The sequence below is a fragment of the Vanessa cardui genome, chromosome 21, assembly GCF_905220365.1.
Source record: "Vanessa cardui chromosome 21, ilVanCard2.1, whole genome shotgun sequence".
Lineage (NCBI taxonomy): Eukaryota > Metazoa > Arthropoda > Insecta > Lepidoptera > Nymphalidae > Vanessa > Vanessa cardui.
Window position 1 is genome coordinate 7,559,225 of NC_061143.1, and position 23,253 is coordinate 7,582,477.

The 23,253-nt window shown below is 31.3% G+C and overlaps 1 protein-coding gene and 1 long non-coding RNA gene across 5 annotated transcripts in view; one reads left to right on the top strand and one right to left on the bottom strand.

Annotated features, from left to right (window-relative positions):
- The first annotated feature begins 290 nt into the window (after positions 1–290).
- LOC124538701 (facilitated trehalose transporter Tret1-2 homolog) overlaps positions 291–23,253 on the top strand; it is a 47,857-nt gene continuing 24,894 nt past the window's right edge. For 2 of the 4 annotated variants that reach the window (XM_047115851.1, XM_047115849.1), the window contains exon 1: positions 291–371. The gene's annotated coding sequence lies outside the window, so the exon portion shown is untranslated. The remainder of the gene's footprint in view (positions 372–23,253) is intronic. The other 2 variants (XM_047115852.1, XM_047115850.1) reach the window with 2 other exon arrangements.
- LOC124538706 lies at positions 1,315–12,649 on the bottom strand. The gene is made up of 3 exons (XR_006966993.1): positions 12,445–12,649; positions 11,335–11,336; positions 1,315–1,325 (listed from the first exon to the last, which is right to left on the bottom strand). It is a non-coding gene; the product is annotated as an uncharacterized LOC124538706 (long non-coding RNA).

Here is a 23,253-nt window from a genome sequence, read left to right on the forward strand (position 1 = left end):
GAGATACAGAAAAAATACTTTGACGAGAAAAGAGACGCGAATACCTAGACTTGTTGTTCGTTGTTGCATTTTTTTTAAAATATATATTAATTATTGTAAATGTTTATTAATATGACTTCAAATGTCACGTGAAGCATAAATTATAACATGATATTTCAAAATGAAATCGTAAAATTTTCGAAAAATAAAAAATAAGATAGTAAACAAATTCTAGCATAGTAGTGGGTATACAGCTAGCAAGGACGATAATCGTCGTCAGCGGACCGCCATCAGCCCATCAGTCTATCACACCGGCTTACAACAAACACTCAATATTTGAGTTGGTTTGTTTTCAGTTTTAATATTATTTTCGATTACCGTGACAGTGACGTGTATGTGATTTCATGTGCTTATATACAATTTTTTCAACACATAAATAAATAAATTATATGATTTAAGCCGAAAACAACAATAATTAACAAAACTAAACAAATATAACCTAAAAAAAATATAAAAAACTTGCGTTCTATTTCGTAACACTTGAATTTAAAATAACGTCTCATATTAACGTTTTTATTGAAGATTATTTCATAAATCGAACTAGTGAATAAACCGCGTGGTTTATATAAGATCGCCGGCTTTTTTTTTGTTTTTTTTTTTTTAAATCTTTTCGTGCTAGGCGGTTGAACATCGTGATAGTGAAAACCTGTTTCGAAATAAACTCATTCACATGTGTCTATCATCCTACATTGGAGCAATAAAATAAGCTTCAATCCTTAGAATTAGAAGAGGATGTGTCTTAAAATAAAAACAGAGATGGGGTACTGAGCATTCACAATAATATAAAATATTGATATTTTATATCAAGGTACAATTTTAATGATACATATATTTTTTATAAGAAAAAAATGTATTTTATATTTTGACTACATTATTTTAACCTAAAACTTAATACGTTGTTTTTATAAAATTCTTATATGAACGAAAAAAGATAAGCTTACGAAAGGTTTTGATAAACACTATTCAAATTGTTATTTAATATTATTTGGAACAATTATGATTATGATATGATTCTGAACGTAATAAATAATTCTCTAATAATAAGTGATACTACTAATAATATATGACATTATGAATAATGAGGGCAGTGAGTACGTCTCGTTTTTAACAATATTAAAATTTGAATCAAAATTGAAAATACTTATTAAATAGAAGATGTATCTAACTGATTTGTCAACTAGCTCGTTTTGTGCACAAAGTAATTTCTTTATTAGACGACTAGCAAAGGAAAAAATAAATTATGCCAAAAAAAATCTGTTCCTTAATTGAATCAGGAATTCTTCATTCTCATTCTATTACAGAGCTAATCATTCAATTTGTTTGACACAGCAAGCATAAAGCAACAGGCAGGAGGTAGACCATCGCCTTCTTATACACTTAACAATACGCTTTTATTATAAAGCACGACGTTTCGTTTTTATCATTGTAGTTTACAAATAAAGAATTAATCAAGCACATTTCTTCTATCCATTTTGATAATTGGCTTCATGTTAAAAATAATTATTAACATTTTAAAATAAAATAAAGCTACATCGGAGAATGAAGTATATACGATGTCATAAGCAAAACAGCATTTTATCATATTGTTAACGATATAATAAACGTCAAGAGTCAGGTCTTTAAGGCAAAGATACACGTAATTTGATTTTTATTAAAACCTTTTTTCTTTGTAATCTTCTCAATAACATATGTGTTAAAAAAATACAACAAAAGTATTCAGGGGATGTGAGTTTTGCGAGGATTATGTTTATCGATAACGCACAATCGAGCAAGGTCAACGACTTATATCCACCTCTTAAGCAATTCTTCCGGTAATTTAATTCTATTAAATACAATATAACTAGGTGTCTTATGACACATAAGGCAAAAACATTACGCAATTTTGAATACTTGTAGAATTTAAAACAAATTTAGAAGTTTGAATTGTAAGGTAAGAAAAAGGGTTTGAAAAATAGTATTATGTATAAAGCATGAAGTATTAAATTAAGTTAAAACATTATAATAGTAAATACCTACTTATAGCTATGTATTGTCTATGAACATTAGTTTATATTTAACGCCTTGACGCGCCTGTAGCATACCTATTATAATATTATAATTTGCATTAATAATATCAGCTGCCCGTCTTAACTTCATAAGGTAAACTATAAAAAATATTTATTTTAAAAAATACTGTGACCGCATAGCAATGCCACCTACCGACTAAAAACCATCCAGGTAAAAAAAATTCGACGGTCCAACTTTTTTAAAGTTAAGTTACATACATATATGAGAGATATATAATAATACATACATAAGAGACATCTAAGCTAGTGATTAATTATTAGGTGAGTAAGCCTTTGGACTTTGATATATAATATTTTAGACGACTAGCGTCTAGTGTATTCCCAAGTAAATGTTTTTTGTTTTGTCTTATTAAGATAATGATCTTAAAGCATAAGCTATGTGTATACACATAGCTTGTGCTTAAAAATATATTAGGTAGATATACCACTGAATAGATTTTCATGCGATTTTCATTAATAGACAGAGGGATTCTTAAGGCAGATTTTCGTATATAATTTATTACTGTTTTTGTGTAAATAAGTTGAAATAGAACGACAATTGTTAAACATGACGGAAAAAACAACAAAAAAATATAAATAAAAGGTAAAAATATCGAAAAAGATCCATGCGAAGCCGGGACGGGCCACTAGTATTTAGATATATATAAACCGGGTCGGCATACCACTTCATTCCACCTGATGGTATTAGTGGATTCCAAACGCTAAAACGGCCAGTACAGTCTGGAATAACGAACTAGTCGCCATGGCCATGCTGGTCCACAAGACGCACTGGTAGAGAATTCCATTTATTGGCGATGTGACAAAGAATATACTTGCGAATTTCTTTCTTCAAGATGAAACACATTACTCAGTTCCGGGTATGTGTAAAAGCTCAGCGTAGCGTATGTAATATACTTTACGAAATTTTACTATAGCAAAAAAAAGTGTGACTCTGTAATTCACAGCGTATTATACTCGTCAAACGTTAACAACCAACTACGATACGCCATTTTGATAGACATATGATATAAAATTTCTTATTTTTCTAGTCATTCACATTTCATATCACTCGCATTTCTCATTCTGACATTTCATGGTCGTATTCTGTGGTGACTTACGAGTTTCACACGGAATATGTTGCCCTATACGATTTATTTTTAAAACCATAAAATGTTGTAGAATTTATTTAATTAATTGTTGTTATATTTCATTATTAGAAAAACAATTCGTTTCTTTTGTAAAATTACCAGTGAAATGTTGAACAGATAATACAAATACTCAAATAAGTTAGGTCGGCTGTTGAAGTTTATCCAGCACATAATTATATATTAAAAAAAATCAAAACCTCGTTAAGGAATTTTGTTTTAGACATGATATTTGCTGACTGACAAATAAGGTCTAAAATCGTATGAAACATATAATTATATGTATGCAACATAGGATATTTTTACAACAACATTTAAATAGCATCGATTATTACTGTATATAACAGCTCATACTTGATTATATAGTAAATTGCAAACCAATTATTTAAATAACAGTTGTCTTCAATATTTCTACTTAAATATTTCCAAAGCTTGCTTGTTTATTTTCACACGCATGTATACATAATACACGCAATATGCATTGACTAAGCTGAAATATTTGATATCTTGATCCTAAGCTCATCATATCACATTTAAAAATTAGTATATTCAGCTAATAATTTCATTACAAATAAGCAATATACATATTGGTATCTCTAACATAATATTATGTCACAATTAACGCCGTTTTTCGTAGAGTAATTTTTACGCAATCCTCCTGATTGTGTGAATCCAGCATTTAAATTTGATGAGCTCATAAAAAATTGTTAACACGAAGAAGACATTGAGAATCTTATTTCTGTGATCCAGTTCAAATGACAGCTGGAAACTTATCCGAAGCCGTCAGTTCAATTGAAAAAGGGATAACAATTTTGGAAAGCATATATTTCTAACGAAGAGCACATTTATTTTACAAAACAAGGAATAAAACATATTAGCATGCTACAATATATTACGGGAGAAGAAAAAATCATGTAACTTTCTACACCAAAATAACTTCGAATTGTGTTTACACAGTTTATAATAATATAATGTCATATTATCTATAATAACAAACACACATTACACATTTATTTCTTAAATTATTTTTCCGTTCCCAATTATACATATTTTGTATGTCTTTATATGCAAAATTGTACCCCGACTTACGCGTATCGCGCTCGGTCCCACCTATCGCGTAAGTTCGGGGTATTACTGTACTTTTATTTCACAACATCAACTAACTAAAACAGTATAACTTCAGTTTAAATTTTTGTTAGATGATAAAATAAAGAAACCATGAATAAAACAGAGAAGCACTCTCGTTTTATCTTCGTCTGTATTTTTTATTAGAAACTATTCAAAAATCCGTATAATGTCAAGATTACGAGAGGGGCCACGTAACGTACGTCATTGTATAGACGACAATACAAGCGCAAGCGATTATGTATTTTAAAAAAGTACACAGTTGCCAGTTTTAAGAATCTTAAAAAAAAATCATTCGGGAATACTAATAAAAATTAACACGAAATAAAAGAATTAAATATTTCTACAAAATGTCTTTTTTATACTTATTTACATGATAATCATTATATAATATAAAACAAAACCGCTTACCGCTGTCTGTTCCTTTATATATTTAGATATTATAAATTACGCTACGGATTTTGATTGTTTTTTTTTAATAGATAGAGTGATTCGAGAGCAGATTTTTGTATGTAAAACATTATATTTAGTTATAGTTAAGAAATAAGAAAAAAACTGTAGTATATATAAGCCTTAAGTATCTGTATATTTTATTAATATTTATTATACATAAGTATTTTAAATATGTAATAATAAGTTAATATATTTAGCGAATGAATTTACAAATATAGCATCAAACGAAAAATTCTTATTCAAACACAAGCCTTATCTGTAATTATATTGGACTTATCTGGGTTCTTAATAATGGGATACTTCCTCGGATCGTTGGAACTGGTCTGTAGTACTTCGAGGACATTCTAAAACCGGTAATTTTATTGTGACGACACGCATACGTCGAATAAAGCCTCACCTGTGGATGTTATTGTAAATAAATCTGTAACATCAACGTACACAAAAATTACTTGTACAGAGTTTTATTAATAAAAAATATTCAAAATTGGAATGTTTTATTCGCGATTGCTATTCAAATTAAACTAAAAAAAGTTAACTTTATTTATCTGTATTTTTGACGTGATAAATTCTTGGACAGATTTTAAAATATATCTAGAACGTTTCAAGACGATATTTAACGTAATTATTTATCAGTTTTAATGAATGAATGTTCTCTTTAGAATGTCATTCATTTTTTTTTTATATAACAATGTTGTAAATAACAGAACATTATTTCTTTAAGAGGACGTGTTTGTTACCTTTATTAATAATTTCGTGCAGGTCTACGATAAACCCAATCGAAACCTATCGACGATTAAAGATAATTAAAACATTTTTTTTTATTGATAAAATGTGCAAAATTCGTATACTCGATATATTTCGATGTTTAATCCATAAAATTCAATGTCATGAAAGTTGAACGGGCGGCCATGATTGACTTTTACGGATGCGTTCTGAAAGTGTGTTCCAAATAATAATTTTGTGCCGGCTTACGGTAGGCTCGATGGAAACATATGTATAATAAATTATACGTAAACGTTTATGATAAAGTTATGTGTTATATGAAAAAGTTGTATCTATTTTGTTTTTTTTTTTACTAATTAGAGAGAAGCCGCGTTTTAATCTTCATTACAATTACTTTTAATATTTTCACGTAATCGTTTTTTGAGTATACATGTTTGTAGGTATTGATTAATAATTTCATTGACACTAGATAGGTAGGTACTTTATACGCGCAGTGTTTTGCGTAAGCTTCGTTGCAATAAACAAGTTATAGGTATATTCCATTAATCATCAACATTCTAGGAGAAGGATATTACTTCGCTTTTTTGTGATGAATTACTTTCGATGAGTGACATTTAATTAAAAATAAAAACAACCAAAAAACCCAAATCGTGAATGTATTTATGGAAGATCAGAAATACACATTAAAAGAAAACGGTTTATATGGTCATGTAATTTTAAGAATATTCCTATTTTTAATACTATCACAACTAGTTCATGCGTGAACACTGCGCTGGCAAAATTTAAGAAAACGTTTTTCTAAATTATATAATTCAAACATAAATATATTTTTTTGATAAATCAATTAGTATAGTTCGAATGGAAGACGCAGCATGCAATTCAAATATTAAAAAAAAATAACAAATTACCCACACCTTTATACTGTATAATTTAATAATAAATACCATTCATCATTTATAACTAATATTTATTTGCTACTGGTCTAGAATCCACTGAGCACAGTGAAACCATTTATTGATTTTGTTGACTAGACATATATTTCCAATGTTCTTTTTATGGATAAATAAATAATAATCATAATATTTATATAACGATGTATCCGAACTGCAAGTCATTGTATTACACAATCATAAGCATACATGTTATTAGTATTCCATCAGGGAAGGATGTGATCTTAGTTTAATAGTAGTAGGGTTCATATTACTAAACTAAGGGCCCGTCCTGGCTTCGCACGGGTGGTGAAGTTTTTTTATATTTTTAACTTTGATTAAAAATAAATTGATGTTTTATTAAATTTATTGATATCTTTATTATTGAAATGAAAACTCCTTGGTGGCTTAATTTTTCTGACATGTTTAACAATTGTTGTTCTATTTCAACTTATATACACAAAAAACTTAATAAATTATTTACCAAAACCTTCCTCATGAATCACTCTGTCAATTAGTGAAAACTGCATGAAAATCGATTCAGTAGATTTTGATTTTGAGATTTTGAGTTGGGGGACTTTGTTTTATAGTATGTAGTGATAGGCGGCTTATACTTGAACTTTATAGTTAATCTAATGTAAGATTGAATAAGGAGATTACAAAACCGGTTGCTCAGAAGCCCCTTCGATAAATTTATTTATTTATTCAATATTATTTATAGTTTGTGTACAATTTAAATGAGATAACCCAGTGGATAGGATATGTGCTTAATAGATGTGTGGAATTTGAAGGTCACAGGTCTATTCCGGCAGGGACAAATGTCTTATATTTATACAATAATTAATTGTTTTCTTTGATCATACACGTGTGTGTAAATAACGTGAAATGTTAAAAAATTTGGTGACAAACATCTTTATTTTTATATTTCAGTCGTAAACGTTAACAACCTTATAGGCGTAATATATTACATCTTTATTATACCTACAGAATGTTGAGCTTAGCGTAAACTTCCGGGTGGAAAGCACCCACTCATCAATAGGCTATTTGACAATGCGAAAAATAAATTGTGAATTATTGTAATCAGTGTATATTATGAGGTTAAAAATGCTTTTTTCGAACGTTTGTCACGTGACACAAAACGCTCCTGATTGGCCGGGCTTATGATGAAGTCACTTTCTTGTAAACTTTGCTTTATTACTACATGAATTACGTAGGGCTGCCGTTGAGGATGCAGAATGAAACCGAACGAATTTAACTTATACGTTTATTTAAATAATTTAATTTAACAATTAATTATTTCTAATTTATAATATACGTGACAGTCTGTTCGATGTTAGAACAAAAAGTGAAGTTCTGTAGTCTGAATTACATATTTATATACGAAATCGGTAAATCACTGAATGGTCCCCACGGTATGGTGATTCTTGGTAGCGCTCGATGTTCGGGAGGTCTTGCGAAACAAAGCAGCGACGCTGGCAACAGGTGGTAGCTTCAAGGAATGCATGGTGTGATTATTTCTCACGGTATGGTAATTCTTGGTAGCGCTCGATGTTCGGGAGGTCTTGCGATTATTTCTTAACAACTCCCTCCGCAGGATCAGCAGCTATTTGGAGACTTTTGTCGAAAATAGTGCTGATAGAGACATAGGATCTCTGGGGCTGTCCTGGACTTCTTGTGTTCTGGTTGCCTCATTGTCCTTCTGGTTGGTATTTCTTAAATGCATACATTTGCGACGAATGAGGACGATGCTAATAGTGAGTACTGATGCACCGATGAGTAGGTAGACAGGTATAGTCGTGTGATAGAGCGTGTCTAAGTTCGACAATTCCAAAGTCACTGGTTCTTGAGAGGCAATCCTGGTATTGGTTGAATGTAAGTGAGTCAAATCTATACTGTTCAATTTCAAGATGTTCTTCGCTGTCGCTTTGTATGGATCTTCATTACTATATTCTATATTCAACATTTTCAAAACTTGTCCTTTTACTTGATCATGGTGGTTAGTGATGGTGAAGATGGACGTTTGTAGAGCACACCCTTTAGGTATTTCAGCTAGATAGCTTCCGAGAAGGTTTTTGTATTGATCTTGAGAACAGGTTAAATGAACTTTCGTTAAGTTGGGAAAGCTCAGAACATAGTGACGATCATCCAATTGTTCCATGGCTTGAGAAGATAAGATTACTGGAGTAACCCGACAGGTTTCATGGATATGTTGCTGGAGTATAAGATGTTGAATGCAGCTCGTTTGCTCTCCATAGTGTCGGTTTAAGTTGTCCTCGCAAAGATGACCGTGACTGTACTTCGGACATTCTGTCTCTATATACAGTAGATCTTTCTCGTGAATTGCTACGTATGGATAGGTAGGGATTATAATTTTATCATTACTATTAGGGGCTAAGGACAATTTGTAAAGGATGTAGTTATTGGGATTCATGATTGGAAACTTAATTACCAAGATTATATCATTATCTTTATAATAATATCCTAATCTTAATAGATCTAAATATTCCCTAAAATTAATATCTAGCACTACATTTGAATTGTATAAACCTTTTAGTTTATTTAACATAACTATATAAGTGTCGTAATCGAGAACGGAATAATGGATGCTTTTAGCTCTTATGAATGCCAATAGATTCTGTAGTTTTGACAACTCTTGTGACAAATTGTCTATGTCATCACCTAGTATTGTAAGTAGCTGGGCTAAATGAAAATACTTAATTGCATCTTCTTCTTTCCTAACATCATTATCTAAGATGGTTTTAATAATGTTCTCTATTTTCCTCTGGTTTTCTACTATCCTATCTGTAACATTTGAACTCTGAGATGCCCACTGCTTGCTTAAACTTATTTGATGATTTATTTCAATGGCTAAGTTATTTTCGTTCTTTTGTAGAATAGCAATGGCATTTTCGTTCTTTAGTGCGTCCGTATAATCTAAATTTCCGGAGATTAGGTACCCGTTTCAGGCGCGACTTGGGTACGGGTCCTCTCTTTCTCTTTGTATAAATATGTATAGGTAAATCTGTTACAACCGTATCGTTCGTATAGCGGGCAGCTAATTTCTGTCTATTAGCTAGGGGATTTCTGACATAGATTCGTTGATCAGGTGCATATGTTTTATTTTTTATGCCATTTCTATTAATGTTCTCGGTTATTTCAGTACGACGCTGAAGGGCGGTTTCATTAATGATTTCGTATACCTTTAACATTCGCTTACGGTGATCTAGTATATATTCCTGCAATAGGTGCTCTGTTAAATAAGGATCGTAATAATCGGCATATTCATCGTATATAGAATTGTCAATGAAACTATTGTAATTTACTTCTTTAGATTTAAAGTAGTTCGTAGGGGGTGGGTTCCCGGATTTTGAACCTTGCGATAAAATAGCTAAATCGTTATATAGAGCGGTCTCATCTCGTTGGTCCGCGAAGTTGTTCACTAAAGCAGTTCGAATGCCTTGCCAGTCGGATGGAATCCCATTAGAATTAATTAAGCGAGCAGCAGAGCCTGTTACTTTGTTAAGAATTCCGTTGAGAAGAGCACACCTACTTAATTCACTACTACTATCACTACAAAACTGTCCTACCAATTGATCACATAATTTTAAAAATCTAGTAAGTACATTTGGGTTCCCGTCGAACTCGGGTACCAACCTTAAGGCTTTATAAATGGTGTCTAACTCAGACATTTCCGTTTGTTCTTCTATACTACTTAAACTAATATCTCTTCTATTATCTACGAAAGTTTGCCTACTACTAATAACTATCCTAGGTTCCTTCGATTTTCTTAAATGAAAAATCTTGGCAAATTTTATTAACACACAGGTTAGTTAGGCTAGGATTGAGCAACCACTAAAAAGAATCTAGTGTACTCACATGAACATGTTTCGGTCTCTCTGCGTTATCGATGTCTGGATACCTCTCGTGCAGCACTACTCGTAGATTCGGATGCTACGGATGCAGCAGCTAGACAAGCTACGGCGGGGCTTCACGCGATTACGGAAATCTTCTACGCGAAACGTTCCGCGAGCATCCTACCGACTGCGCCAATTACGTAGGGCTGCCGTTGAGGATGCAGAATGAAACCGAACGAATTTAACTTATACGTTTATTTAAATAATTTAATTTAACAATTAATTATTTCTAATTTATAATATACGTGACAGTCTGTTCGATGTTAGAACAAAAAGTGAAGTTCTGTAGTCTGAATTACATATTTATATACGAAATCGGTAAATCACTGAATGGTCCCCACGGTATGGTGATTCTTGGTAGCGCTCGATGTTCGGGAGGTCTTGCGAAACAAAGCAGCGACGCTGGCAACAGGTGGTAGCTTCAAGGAATGCATGGTGTGATTATTTCTCACGGTATGGTAATTCTTGGTAGCGCTCGATGTTCGGGAGGTCTTGCGATTATTTCTTAACACATGTACCACAGATTAAAATACAGCAAAGTGACATCACCGATCCCATTGCAGCGCCATATTGTCTAAGTAGCGTTTTTGCGCGCTATTCAAATATGGAATTTTTAATATGATATTTTTCGGCAAATATGTACTAGAAAAAAAAAACTCAACTATTACTGGGTTCCTTAACTTCTACTAAATAATATAAAATGGATTTTAAAAACCAGTCAAATATAGCCTACAACAACAATAAAGATTTTAGAAGTTTTTATAATTGGCTGGTATGGTACAAATTATTAAAAAAAAATCAGAATATTCCTACTTCATGCAAGCGGAATGTCAAACCTTCATTTACAATTACGTTCCAAGTTTAAAGTAAAAGTTAAGCTAACAAGCGAAAGTTAAGCGAATAATTGGCAAGAAAAACTACCTCATTAGCCTTCTTACAATGATATTTCGAAATTATGGACAACTAAGGAAGAGGTTATGATATGTAGGATTGATACACATATCAAATTTTTAGAAACATCATATATTTGAAATATCGCATATTTTTGTCGTTCATAAATAAATTATTTGTTCATTGGTATTCGAATATCGTCATTTAGATAAATGTATCGGAATGTATAGCTAAAGAAACATAAATATATATTTAAAATACGTAGTTTAGACAAATAAACATAAATAGTGTATAAAAGTTGAATATATGTATAATATATTAAAAAGGTGTGTGCAATTCAAACACGTTAGAAGATATACTTAATAGTTAAATCGATTTTTTGTTACGAAACATATCAACTGATGAGTCATGAGATGTTATATCTAGAACTAGATATACAAGATCTCTAGGTTAGATTGACTCACTCACTCTTCAAAACACACTCACAATACATAATAACATATCGATTTTTAAATCGAAATTCTAAAGAAGTTTCCCCTCAAAATAGTTTTGTATTATTTTCTAAAAGATATAGTAACGATACTTATAAAAAAGTCATATACTCATTAATTAGGTCGTTTAAAATTACAAAGCTTCTTACATTCGTATATCAAATAACGGCAATGAATTAATAACGACTGATATTTACTTCAGCTTTAAACAGATAGCGTCTATTTCAATTATATTATCTCACACAAATAAAAAAAAACTTGCATCGCACTCGCAACCGTAGCATTTAGTATTAAAACGTGGTAAGTATTGTTTACTTGATATGGAACTTTCGAATCATATCGTATTTACGTTAATGGCTTATAAAGCTGCAAATCCCTAAGTCACAATACCGAGGATGTAACGGTCTGTTACACTAAGAAAGATAGAAGGTTTTCCTGTTAACGAATTTTCAGACACAGTCTAAAGGTTTAAATTTGGCAGTGTTTGCCGTATTTAGGAGATTAGGTCGAACCTTTTTACCTGAACTATGTTCAGTCAATGCGACAAGGACCGTGCTATACGATTATGTGAGACAAGTGATAAAAGCATATTATTTGACTACTATACGTCCTTTCTCCGTTGAGAAAGGATATTGCGGCGGATACCGGTACAAACATCATAACTAATCCTGGTCACAATGTAACGAGACTATATATCGCCGTCCCCGGGGAACAAAATGATAACTTCCATTATCATCGTTTTAGTGTTTTGTCATTTTTGAGATCTTTGGATACTAATACACCTGCTCAATTTTTGTCGTAAATATTGTAGTGATACTTACGAAGTTACAAAATATTACACTACTATTCTACGATTATACTCATGCCTGATATTTCAAGAACAAAAATATATTGTACTATTATCTTAATGTATTTATGTCTTACTGCAGGACAAACAGCCTAACAATTATTTTCTCGTGAAAACTTCTCGACTAGCTTGTGATAAAAGCAGTTATCATTTTATTCTTGTGCAAAACAGTCTACGCGTTTCGTATAAGGTGTGTTTGTAATAATACTTTTGATGAAGTAGTTATAACTCAACCATGCTATATGTTAAAAGAGCCCAAAAGAATGAATTTATTACGAGGAAAATGATATAGCTGAAGATTTCTCGGCGGACGAATCAGAGTATTAGTCGAGTTTACATAGAACATCAAAAATATTACAACTCAATTGTCTGTCAAGTACTGGAGGCAATTCGGATTACATAGAAAATGCAAGTAAAAAATTGTAAACAATATCCAAATTTTATTTTTTTAACACAAGAAATATCTTAGCATCGCTATGAGTTATATACGAAGCTCATGAAATTTCTGATAATCCTAAAAAAAAGACAGAATGTGTTCTTGACTTGACTCCAACTAAGATTTATAATATAAAAAAATATGATCAAGGAATTTAAAAAAAATTATCAAGGAGGTGCCAATGAATGGTTTCAAAATCAAAATGAACCATCGAAAGGAAAGATTGGAATTAATGAACATGGCATACGAGAGCAATGAGATTTTGAATGTATTCATCATCAACAGCTCATATTCGTCCACTGCCGGACATAGGCCAATTGCACGCATTGTGATCGTTCTTCGGCTACTCGCATCCTCAGCTCCTGCCAGCCGTCTTGCGTAAATCGTCACTCCACCACGCCCGAGAACGTTCTACACTACGATTGCCGAAACGCGGTCTCTACTCTAAAACACTTTTTCCCCAACGGTTATCGGTTCTGTGATGATGTTTGTTCTGATGTGATTCCGCAGAGAAACTCTGAGCTAGTTTAAAGTCTTAAACTGGTGGACCAGCTTTGTCGTTACGTGAGTGACTACGTTTTGGCTCCGTATGTCATGACGGGTAGGATGCACCGGTTGAAAACTTTCGTCTTAAGGCACTGTAGGATCGACGATGTACAGATTCGACGTAACTTCCGAAACGCTGCCAAACCTAGCTGAATTATTCTATTCACCTCGTCCTCAAGGTTGTTCTACCAAACCAGTCCGAAACCCAGACTGTCCAGGGGGCTGGAATTCGTCGAGACTTCGCGCAAGATTGACACCACAAACCACAGATGTCTTCAATTTTCGAAACGATTTTGAGTATCTCATAGTCTGAAGTTGGTTACTATAAAAGAAAGTACTTCGCTACTTCACTGTATATGATGATATTAATTGTAAAAGCTTGTTAGGTATTGCTATGTTTGGCATGCTCAGATTGCGAAAAGAGGTGCTAATAAAATAGGTACTTGCTTGAGTCAATTGCTACTCCATGAGAAGAAAAGAGGCGTCTATAACATATTATTTTACTCCGATGTATGTTACGGTCAAAATAAAAACAGATTTATTTTAGTTTGATATATATTTACCTCACAAAAGCTGGGATTTAATACAACAGACAGATGTTTTGAGATTGGCTAAGACCAAAGTGTGGGAGATTCGATGCATTTCAATATTGAGGGCTAACTGAAACGTAGAATAGAATATACTCCCGATTAAATTTACTCAATTGTTAAGAACACATATGTTAATGGCGACAGATATAACGTCAAGGAAATGATGAAATCAGAGTTTTACAACCTAAGGGGCAGTCTAAAAAACTGGTAAGATGGTAAGAGAATATTGTGGACTCAAATTATGGAAGAGAGTGTTACCCATTCACAGCAATCAGTATTGAAATACAGATATTATTTAAACATAGAACCTGTGAAGAATCAGTATGAAACGAGATACCCGACAGATAGTGAGTCCAAACCCCAGCGATGTGGCGGAGTTGCCAGTGCTGTACATATGTATGTATACTGAACTTTTTCCAGTAAGCAAGGCTATGTATGATGGTTTTATGTGCGTTTCCAAGTTAGCACATATCTCAAGCATTATCACGCTCTTAACAAGTTTCTAACTCATCAGGGTAACTCTGGAAGCAATGCTGATGACGAGGAAGAAGATAATGATTAATATTTCAGTTTTTGATTAAAACTGTTTTATTTGATTAGGTAGTTAAGTTTTTTAATTAATAATATGGGACTATGTATTAATTATTTAATGAAGATTAAAATAAAACAGATGAACAGATGAAAAATATTGGAAGTTTTGTTGTATTTCCTTGGTTTAATTTTGTTTTAATAAAAAGGAATCATGAGAAAAGCAAAACTAAACGTGATAACTATATCAAAATTTTACAAGAAAAATCGATTACAGTCATTAAATATAAAATGGTGAATGAATATTTACGAGAACAAAATGGTATTATTGTATTATCATTTGCATTTGGACTCTTGAAACCCTAAGAATAAAATGATATAGCTGTTGTACAATATTTGACTTTGGATAGGAAATACTGTGAATAAAATGATAACGGGCGTTAGGCAACACAGGTGATGATTGATTTTGGCTAATTTCTTATTTTTTAAATAACTCCGTTTTAACATAGGTTACAGGTTCTTCTCGTTATTAACTTAAAGCTTTTAAAAATCTAATTTTCTAAAAACTTTAAATCACGCTTCTATGTCCAGTATTTAAAAAGTTATTGACAAAAACATGTTTTTTAATTCTCCTGAAAATTTACGTTTTGTTAGTTATCTTTTTATTCCCCGGGGACGGCGATATGAGGATTAATTTTTTTTACAATTCAATCGTTTACAGCAATAGACGAGGCATTAGTTCGAGCATATTAGAAAATAGTGCACACAAGCATTAATTGTCAGCTATTTAAAGGTGATAGTCAGATAATAGAGAACTAGGAAACAGTGTGAGAAATCGGAAAGATTATTATTCAATATAGAGAGTAGCATGAGTGGAATATCAGTAGAATAAAATGAAATGAGACGAGATATTATAAAAAAGGTACAACATTGTGTTTCCAAAAGTGAAGAGTTCAAGTAAAAGTATGTAAGTAAAAGAATGATAAAATTTTAGGAATTTATAGCAAAGGATAAATTGATTAAGAATTCAAAGGTAATGGTTAAATGATGCTTTATGTAAATTACCTTTGATATAACGCTATGGCCCTGACATTAATAATACGATGGTTTCTATGTTATATAGGTAGGATATTACGTAATTTTTTTACATAAATATTTATTAGCTTTTTGTTTTTAGATACAAATATTTTTCTTTGAATATCGTAAAAATTATGGTAGTTCAATAGGTTAGTTGCTTTTAATCGTTGGCGGTTAACTTTATACCGAATTAGTAGTCGAGCGCGGTTTCGCACGCTTTTTAGGCTGTTGGTTGTCATATGCGAGGCAAAAAACCTGTGCCCTTTCTTGAATTTGTTTCATACCAAATTTCATCAAATTCGGTTCAGCGGTTTGGCTGTGAAAGAGCAACAGACAAATAGAGTTACTTTCACATTTATAATATTAAATATAGATAACAACTTTCTTTGGCCAGTATCAAGATCAGGAGCCGGGGCTAAGCCCAAAGACAAACGAGGTAACTAGCAATATTATAATGTGGCTTTATATTTTAACTAAAAAAAATAATTAATAATAATATTCAACAGAAAACGAATCCATAACTTAAGTCTGATTCAAGAGTGTTTGTAAACACGAATGACTTTTTCTTTAATGTGACAACTATATATACCCAAAATAGTTGACAACCGCCAACTGTTTTGTTAATTTATTATCAATTATAATGACATCATGACACATATAATTTCTGTATAAAAACAGCATAACACCTTCTTATATTCTACATTGAAGATAACATCTTGGTAATATATATAACCTATTTGATAAGTTAATTACATTGTTTTTATTTCCTAAAACAGTGTCCAAGATTATTTCGCTTCTTAATATGATTTAAGCGATACATTAAAATGAAAATCTTCCAGATGTCATCAAAATTACTTATTTTAATCTATACAAGGAACCATAACAATATATAATTTCGTAGTTATGTAAAATTCATAATACTTATATATATTGTTCTGTTTGGTGATGTCTTGGCTACGATGATCTTTTAACTAGGCTAGTGGATTGACTCTGAGTCAAAATATAGTTTTGATGTTATATTAACGAATTAAATTGAAAGACAACGACTAACATAGGCAAACCGAGATGGCCCAGTGGTTAGAACGCGTGTCGACCGATGATTGTAGGTTCAGATCCAGGCAAGCACCACTGAATATTCATGTGCTTAATTTGTATTTATAATTCATCTCGAACTCGACGGTGAAGGAAAACATCGTGAGGAAACCTGCATGTGTCAAATTTCAACGCAATTGTGCCACATGTGCATCCACTTACCCGCATTGGAGCAGCATGGTGAAATGTGGACAGCAGTGGGAAATTTACAGGCTGTTAATGTAATTTAATGACTAACATAGGTACAGATAATGATATCTGGATTTAGAATCAACATAAGACTGATCAGTAACATATGTAACTGCATACTATACTAATGAATAATCTGGTTAATTTTAAAAGCAACCAAGTTTCTTCCTCTTTTTTCTCACTCGAGGTTTCTTCTCAAAAGGATAGATTTATAATACTGACAATATAAAAACTTTTTATAGTAAAGATTACCTCAGATGACATTACGAAGTTTACTAGAATAAATTAAAAAATCGGATTAACGCTTAATTTTAAATTAAATATATTTCGTACAAATTGTTTATAACAATAAAACCGATGACTAAAAGACAAAAAAGCATTTATTATTGAAATGTCATATTCTATTAATCACGTTTAGAATTGTCTTGGATGAATATTAATACATAATGATAAGGGTCTTAATGTAATCTCAACAGAACTTTAAACCAATAAATTAACAATATTCCCACGAGAATTATTAAAATTAACGCTATATGTTAATATATTGTCGCTAATAATTTAACACAGCTGAATTTCCATTTTTTCCCTATATTTTATGCAGTTTTTTTTATATAAGACTTAATGATATTTAAGACACTTTTTTTCTTTTTAAGACATAATTTTATGTTTATTTTTTTTACTCATTAATTCTTAAAACATTACAGAGACAGATTTAATTATCTCCAATTCTTCGCACAAATTAATTAATAACTAATTCGTACTTTTAATTTGTTTCATAATTGTTATCTTATGCCCGACGGTAAAGGATAACGTCGTGAGAAACCTGCTTAGGTTGTCAGATAAAAACTGTCACACGTTCCTTAATTGATGCTCTACTCAATTTTCATGTACCAAAGAACTTATGCTCGGGAAAATATCTTAAGGTAACTTACATAAGTGTCATAAATTGGTCATAGGTGCATTCAACAATAAACGTTAGTGATGATTGGTATTTGTAGGCTTTGTTTATATGACTTACAACTTTTAATTACGTTTTTGTTCAACTTTTGAATATTATCTGTGCGCGTCCTTAAAGTCTAGTAGTTTTGATAACACTATAAAATAAAAGGGTAGAAATACCGCGGTAAATATTAATCTCAAAAAGTAAGTTAACCTTTATGGGCATGCTTATTTCATACAAAAATATTTATTGCAATATTATAACATAAAATAAACAACTACAATATACCCATATGCAACCCATAAGCTAATCATATGAGTTATATTAGTGGATGATATTTAGAATATCATAGTAAATATTAACCTCACCTCACTTAAGTGTGGGTATACCTTTAGATACATTTTTATTTAAAAAAAATGTTTTGCACAGCAAATATCACAGATCTAGTTACACCTGTGCAGTCACTTTACGGATGTGGGTAGACTAGATCTTCCTTATACGTTCGGTGTTGATATCCAATTCGTGACATTGTGGTCTCTGGAGACCGCGAGACTCGGTCTACGTATTATCTTTAAAAAAATATCATTATAAACGAATAATAAAACTAATATTAATAAAATTTGTTTCGACCAATCAAACTAAACTGGAAGGAGGGCGGATACAGGGTCAGCGACTTAACGCACTATCCGAGATATTTTTTTTTATTGAAAATAGCCTTGGGTATAAGTAGATTCAATGACAGAGAATCACACCATCAAATGTAGACCAATAAATGTACGAACATTTGGTATAAAAATAATTTTGTATATCAACATTTAATATGTAAATGAAGTTATAACAAAAAACTATGTTCTATTTATAACTTTATTTTATTCTCATAAAGATAAAACTGCACAATAAAAAATTTAGTACATTCAGAAATATTCTAGCTGTACTAATATTATAAATGCGAAGGAAATCTGTCTGTTACCTCCACGCTTGACTGAACAACAATACAACCGCTGAACTGATTTTGATAAAATTTGGTACTGACACAATTTGAGTCCTAATACTTCTTGTAAATCACTTCTCGAGGGGATAAAATGGCGGTTGCCGGCTGGTGTTTTATTGGTTATGTTTTATAAATTATGCACGGGTAAAGCACGGGTGCAGGCACTGTTATTTTTTTTTTAATTAAAAATGTAACATTTGTTGCCAGTGTTAAAATTTTCGTATTTTATAAGGAAAGACCAGGAATTGCACTAAACGTTTATTCGGAATACTTATTTAGAAATAAAACGCGTTTTTATTTGATATCATAATGGTATCGCTGATCATGTTACATCGATGTATTAAATTAAAAGATGTTTTTATAATCTGTATCTATTAATAAATGAGAACACGATTTTTGTGTTCCCAGAAAATATCAAACCCTTGTGATCAGAAAATAAATAAAAATTTAGTACAAAGAAAACCGTTTTATAGTAAAATAAAGGATTAACGAAGGTTATTAACGAAATAACACAATTAGAATCAGATAAAGTTTTACAACATATTTTCATTTTAATATTGACGTAACAAAGTATGTAGCATAATCATCGATATAACTATGACGTCATAACTACTATAACCTGAAAAATGAACTAAATTAGTATTTAGAAAATTAAAGAAAAATAAATAAAATAATAATTTAAAAAGAAAATGTAACACTGGCAACACACTAATGATATTAAAAATATCGAACATTACAAAAATAATACAGATTAAAATAAAATAAGGTTATTTATAGAACATACTTAGATCTTTTTCTGTAACTCCATTTACATAAGATATTTTTAATCCAAATTATTTATAATACTAAATGTCGATGTGCCTTAATTAGCCAACATTTGCATGTTGTGTTTTGATACTTTTAATAGAATAATCTATACCTATTATCTATTAAATCAAGGTTTTTTCACTGTAAAAAAAAGAATATCAGAAAGCGAATAAGGTCGCTGGCCCTGCATCCGCCTTCTTTGCGGTCGGGTCCAAGTTGTCGTTCTATCGAAGTATAAGAATAAAATAAAAGAAAGCAAACCTAAATTAACGGAATCATCTTTAATAGGTTCTGCGCATAGTACGACACGACTTAGATGTAGCATCGGCAAATTAAATAAAATCGATTACTGCCGATTTATACAACCAATAGGAATAGCTCCCTAACGCGCCATTCGACGCTATTCGTCGCTATAGATTCTCTCATCAATTCAACCCGAGAAATTAGGTGCATGTAAATCGACGTGTCAAATTGACGAATATATAATACATATGATATTACAAGTTATTACGTTTGTGTAAAGATCATATTCATATAAGAAATAAATATTGATAATTTGGGATAGCGTACTTAATTCGGATGTGATCGGTTTTGAGAATTTTGACGATGCTACATCAAGTTGTGTCGTACTATACTTGGATAATCTCCCATACAAAATAGACTTCGAAACAACATAAATGTCGAAGTATATATATTAAAATACTTATATAAATCGAAATACATATATACGTTCCATAATAGAAGAATAGAATAATAGTGTCTATTTTAATAGACTTACTAGTAGTAGGTATGACTGCTTTGCACGTAGACCACAGTGACCAATTGAATATTAACACCATAATATAATAAGGTCTAGTCTACGCACATGCGTAAAGCGCACAGTTGTAACTAGATATGTAATGTTCGTTTCCTGTGACGATAAAATAGGAATCAATATTTTTTTATCAAATAAAAATGTATGCAAAGGTAAACCCACAATATAAGGTATATATTTATTGTGATATATATTAGTATACATTCTCTTTTATTAAAATTAATTTTCAATTTTATTTTAGTATTGACATTTTTGAAAGAAGGTTTTACTGCATTAATTAATTAGAATTTATTTTTAAAAATGTTTTCTGTAACTTAAATTTTTTGTACTATTACACATTTTGTCTCACTAAATTAAAATCGGTTTTTATTCAAATGTACATGAATATTTCTTATTACTTGTCATTAGTTTTGAAAGTGCTTGCTTAACTCGAAAAAAAGAAGGTTCTTACGTTTAATAAAATTATAGTTAATGTTTTACACGACGCCTAATGACATTATGTATCATAACAATCAATTTTCCCGCCATGAAGAATATTTGTCAATGTTGACGTTGCCAGATTAAAACGACTATCATAATGATTATAATACAAAGTGACAAATACTCGTCTGGGGATTCTAAAAAAATAGTAATCCATATAATATTTAATTCAATTCAATTCTTAGTTTAATGACTTTTATATAATATTTAATATTGAGTATTATATCAACAGTGACATATTTGTCTAATCAATTTTTCCGCCATGACAAGTATCTATCTATCAAAGTGTATTCTGCCACATTATAAATAAAAATTTTAACAAAAAGAAAAACCGACTTCAAACAAAACACTATTTTAAAACAAATGAATACGCACGAAAAAGTAATATAAATAATTCCGTATTCAACATATTTTTTAGAGTCCTCCTAAGTAAAGTAAAATGAAAAATATTAGACTACTTAAATATTAGACTAAATTTTTTCGGTCAGATTAAGAAAACCCACCAACATTTTTGTCAGATTAAGAAAATATGCTTTCAGGATACCGAGATAAACCGCCCCTATGAAAATCTGACGCGCTCGAGTATTTCAAAAAAACTTTTTTTTTTTGCATTTTCAAAAATTCATCGTAACTTATCGTCACGCCGAAATTGTCAGTTTTTTTAAAGGGAGCTTCCTTGGGGCCCACTTAACACCCCTTCCGAAAATCTGACGCACTCGAGAAAATTTTTTTTTTTTCATTTTTGACTACTTTATATGCCTACCCCCACCACGCAAACCGGCAGATTAGTATACCGTTGTTATCAGAGGCGCTAGGGGCATACGTAGGTAGTATGAATATCTGACGCGCTCGAGAATGCCCAAGTAACTGTTTTTTTTTAACATTTTTGAAAAACCGTACACGTTAAACCCACCGCTAAAATGGTTTTTACCATACGAGCTTTTCTTTTCGAAATTATTTTAACTTTCGATTTTGATAGGCCTCGACGGCGCCGTTGAATTACGCCATTTAGCTACCTCGCCTCCCTAACTATCAGTAAAAAACTTTGCAAAAGAGCTATTATATGTCGTCCATCATATGACATCACATCATATACACAAAACTTGATTAAAGACAGTAAGAAATTCTGCCCCAAATCGCACCCTAACTATAAGCTGTTTAGGAGTTCCGTCAATACATAGTATAAAACAAAGTCACTTTTTCTGTCCCTATATCTTTAAAACTACGCAACTGATTCTAATGCGGTTTTTTTTAATCGATAGTGTGATTCAAGGGGAAGGTTTGTGTATATAATACATGAACAATATAGGAAAGAAACACTGACAATTTTAGAAGTTTGCAATGTGATGTCGTAAATAAACAAATTCTTTAGTATATTTAGTATCAGTATTGCACCCGTGAGAAGTCGGGGCGGGTCGCTAGTTGATTATAATATTTGATTATGACAATTACATGAACATAACCACGTGCCGGAAAGTGATTCAAATATCCAAGTAACTCATAAATAAAAGATTCGACCGAGTATTGCTAACGTGCTCCTCAGAATTGTTCCGTTCCCTCCCGTTCCCTTAATTTGTCATAGATCCTATGCTCAGAACCTTACCAAATGTTCACCAAACTACGCTTAAAGTATATCCTTTATAATAAAAAAAGAATAATCAAAATTGTGCCAACCAATTTTGAGTTATTCACCTATTTATCGCGCACATACATAATGCAAATTTAAGACTTATGTCGTTTTCATACGGATACCATCATTGGACAAAAAATTTAAAAAAATGGGACCCCACAGAAAGCACTACCTTTCAAACAAAAAAAAATTATCAAAATCGGTCTACCCAGTAAAAATGTTTTGAGGTAACAAACATAAAAAAAAAATACAGACGAATTGATAACCTCCTCCTTTTGGAAGTCGGTTGAAAAAGACAATATTATAACTATTATTATAAGTACAACAAAGTGACAAATACTCGTATGTCGGTATGTATATAATAGATAATAATAATTCGTATAATATTAAATTAAATATTAAGATTTAATCTTATGGAGCCTTACAGTTTGAATTTATATGCTTGCTAGGGAATAATACAAAACTAACCTGCGACATAAAAACGGTAATAGATACATCCACAAATGATGATTATACTTAATTATAAAATAA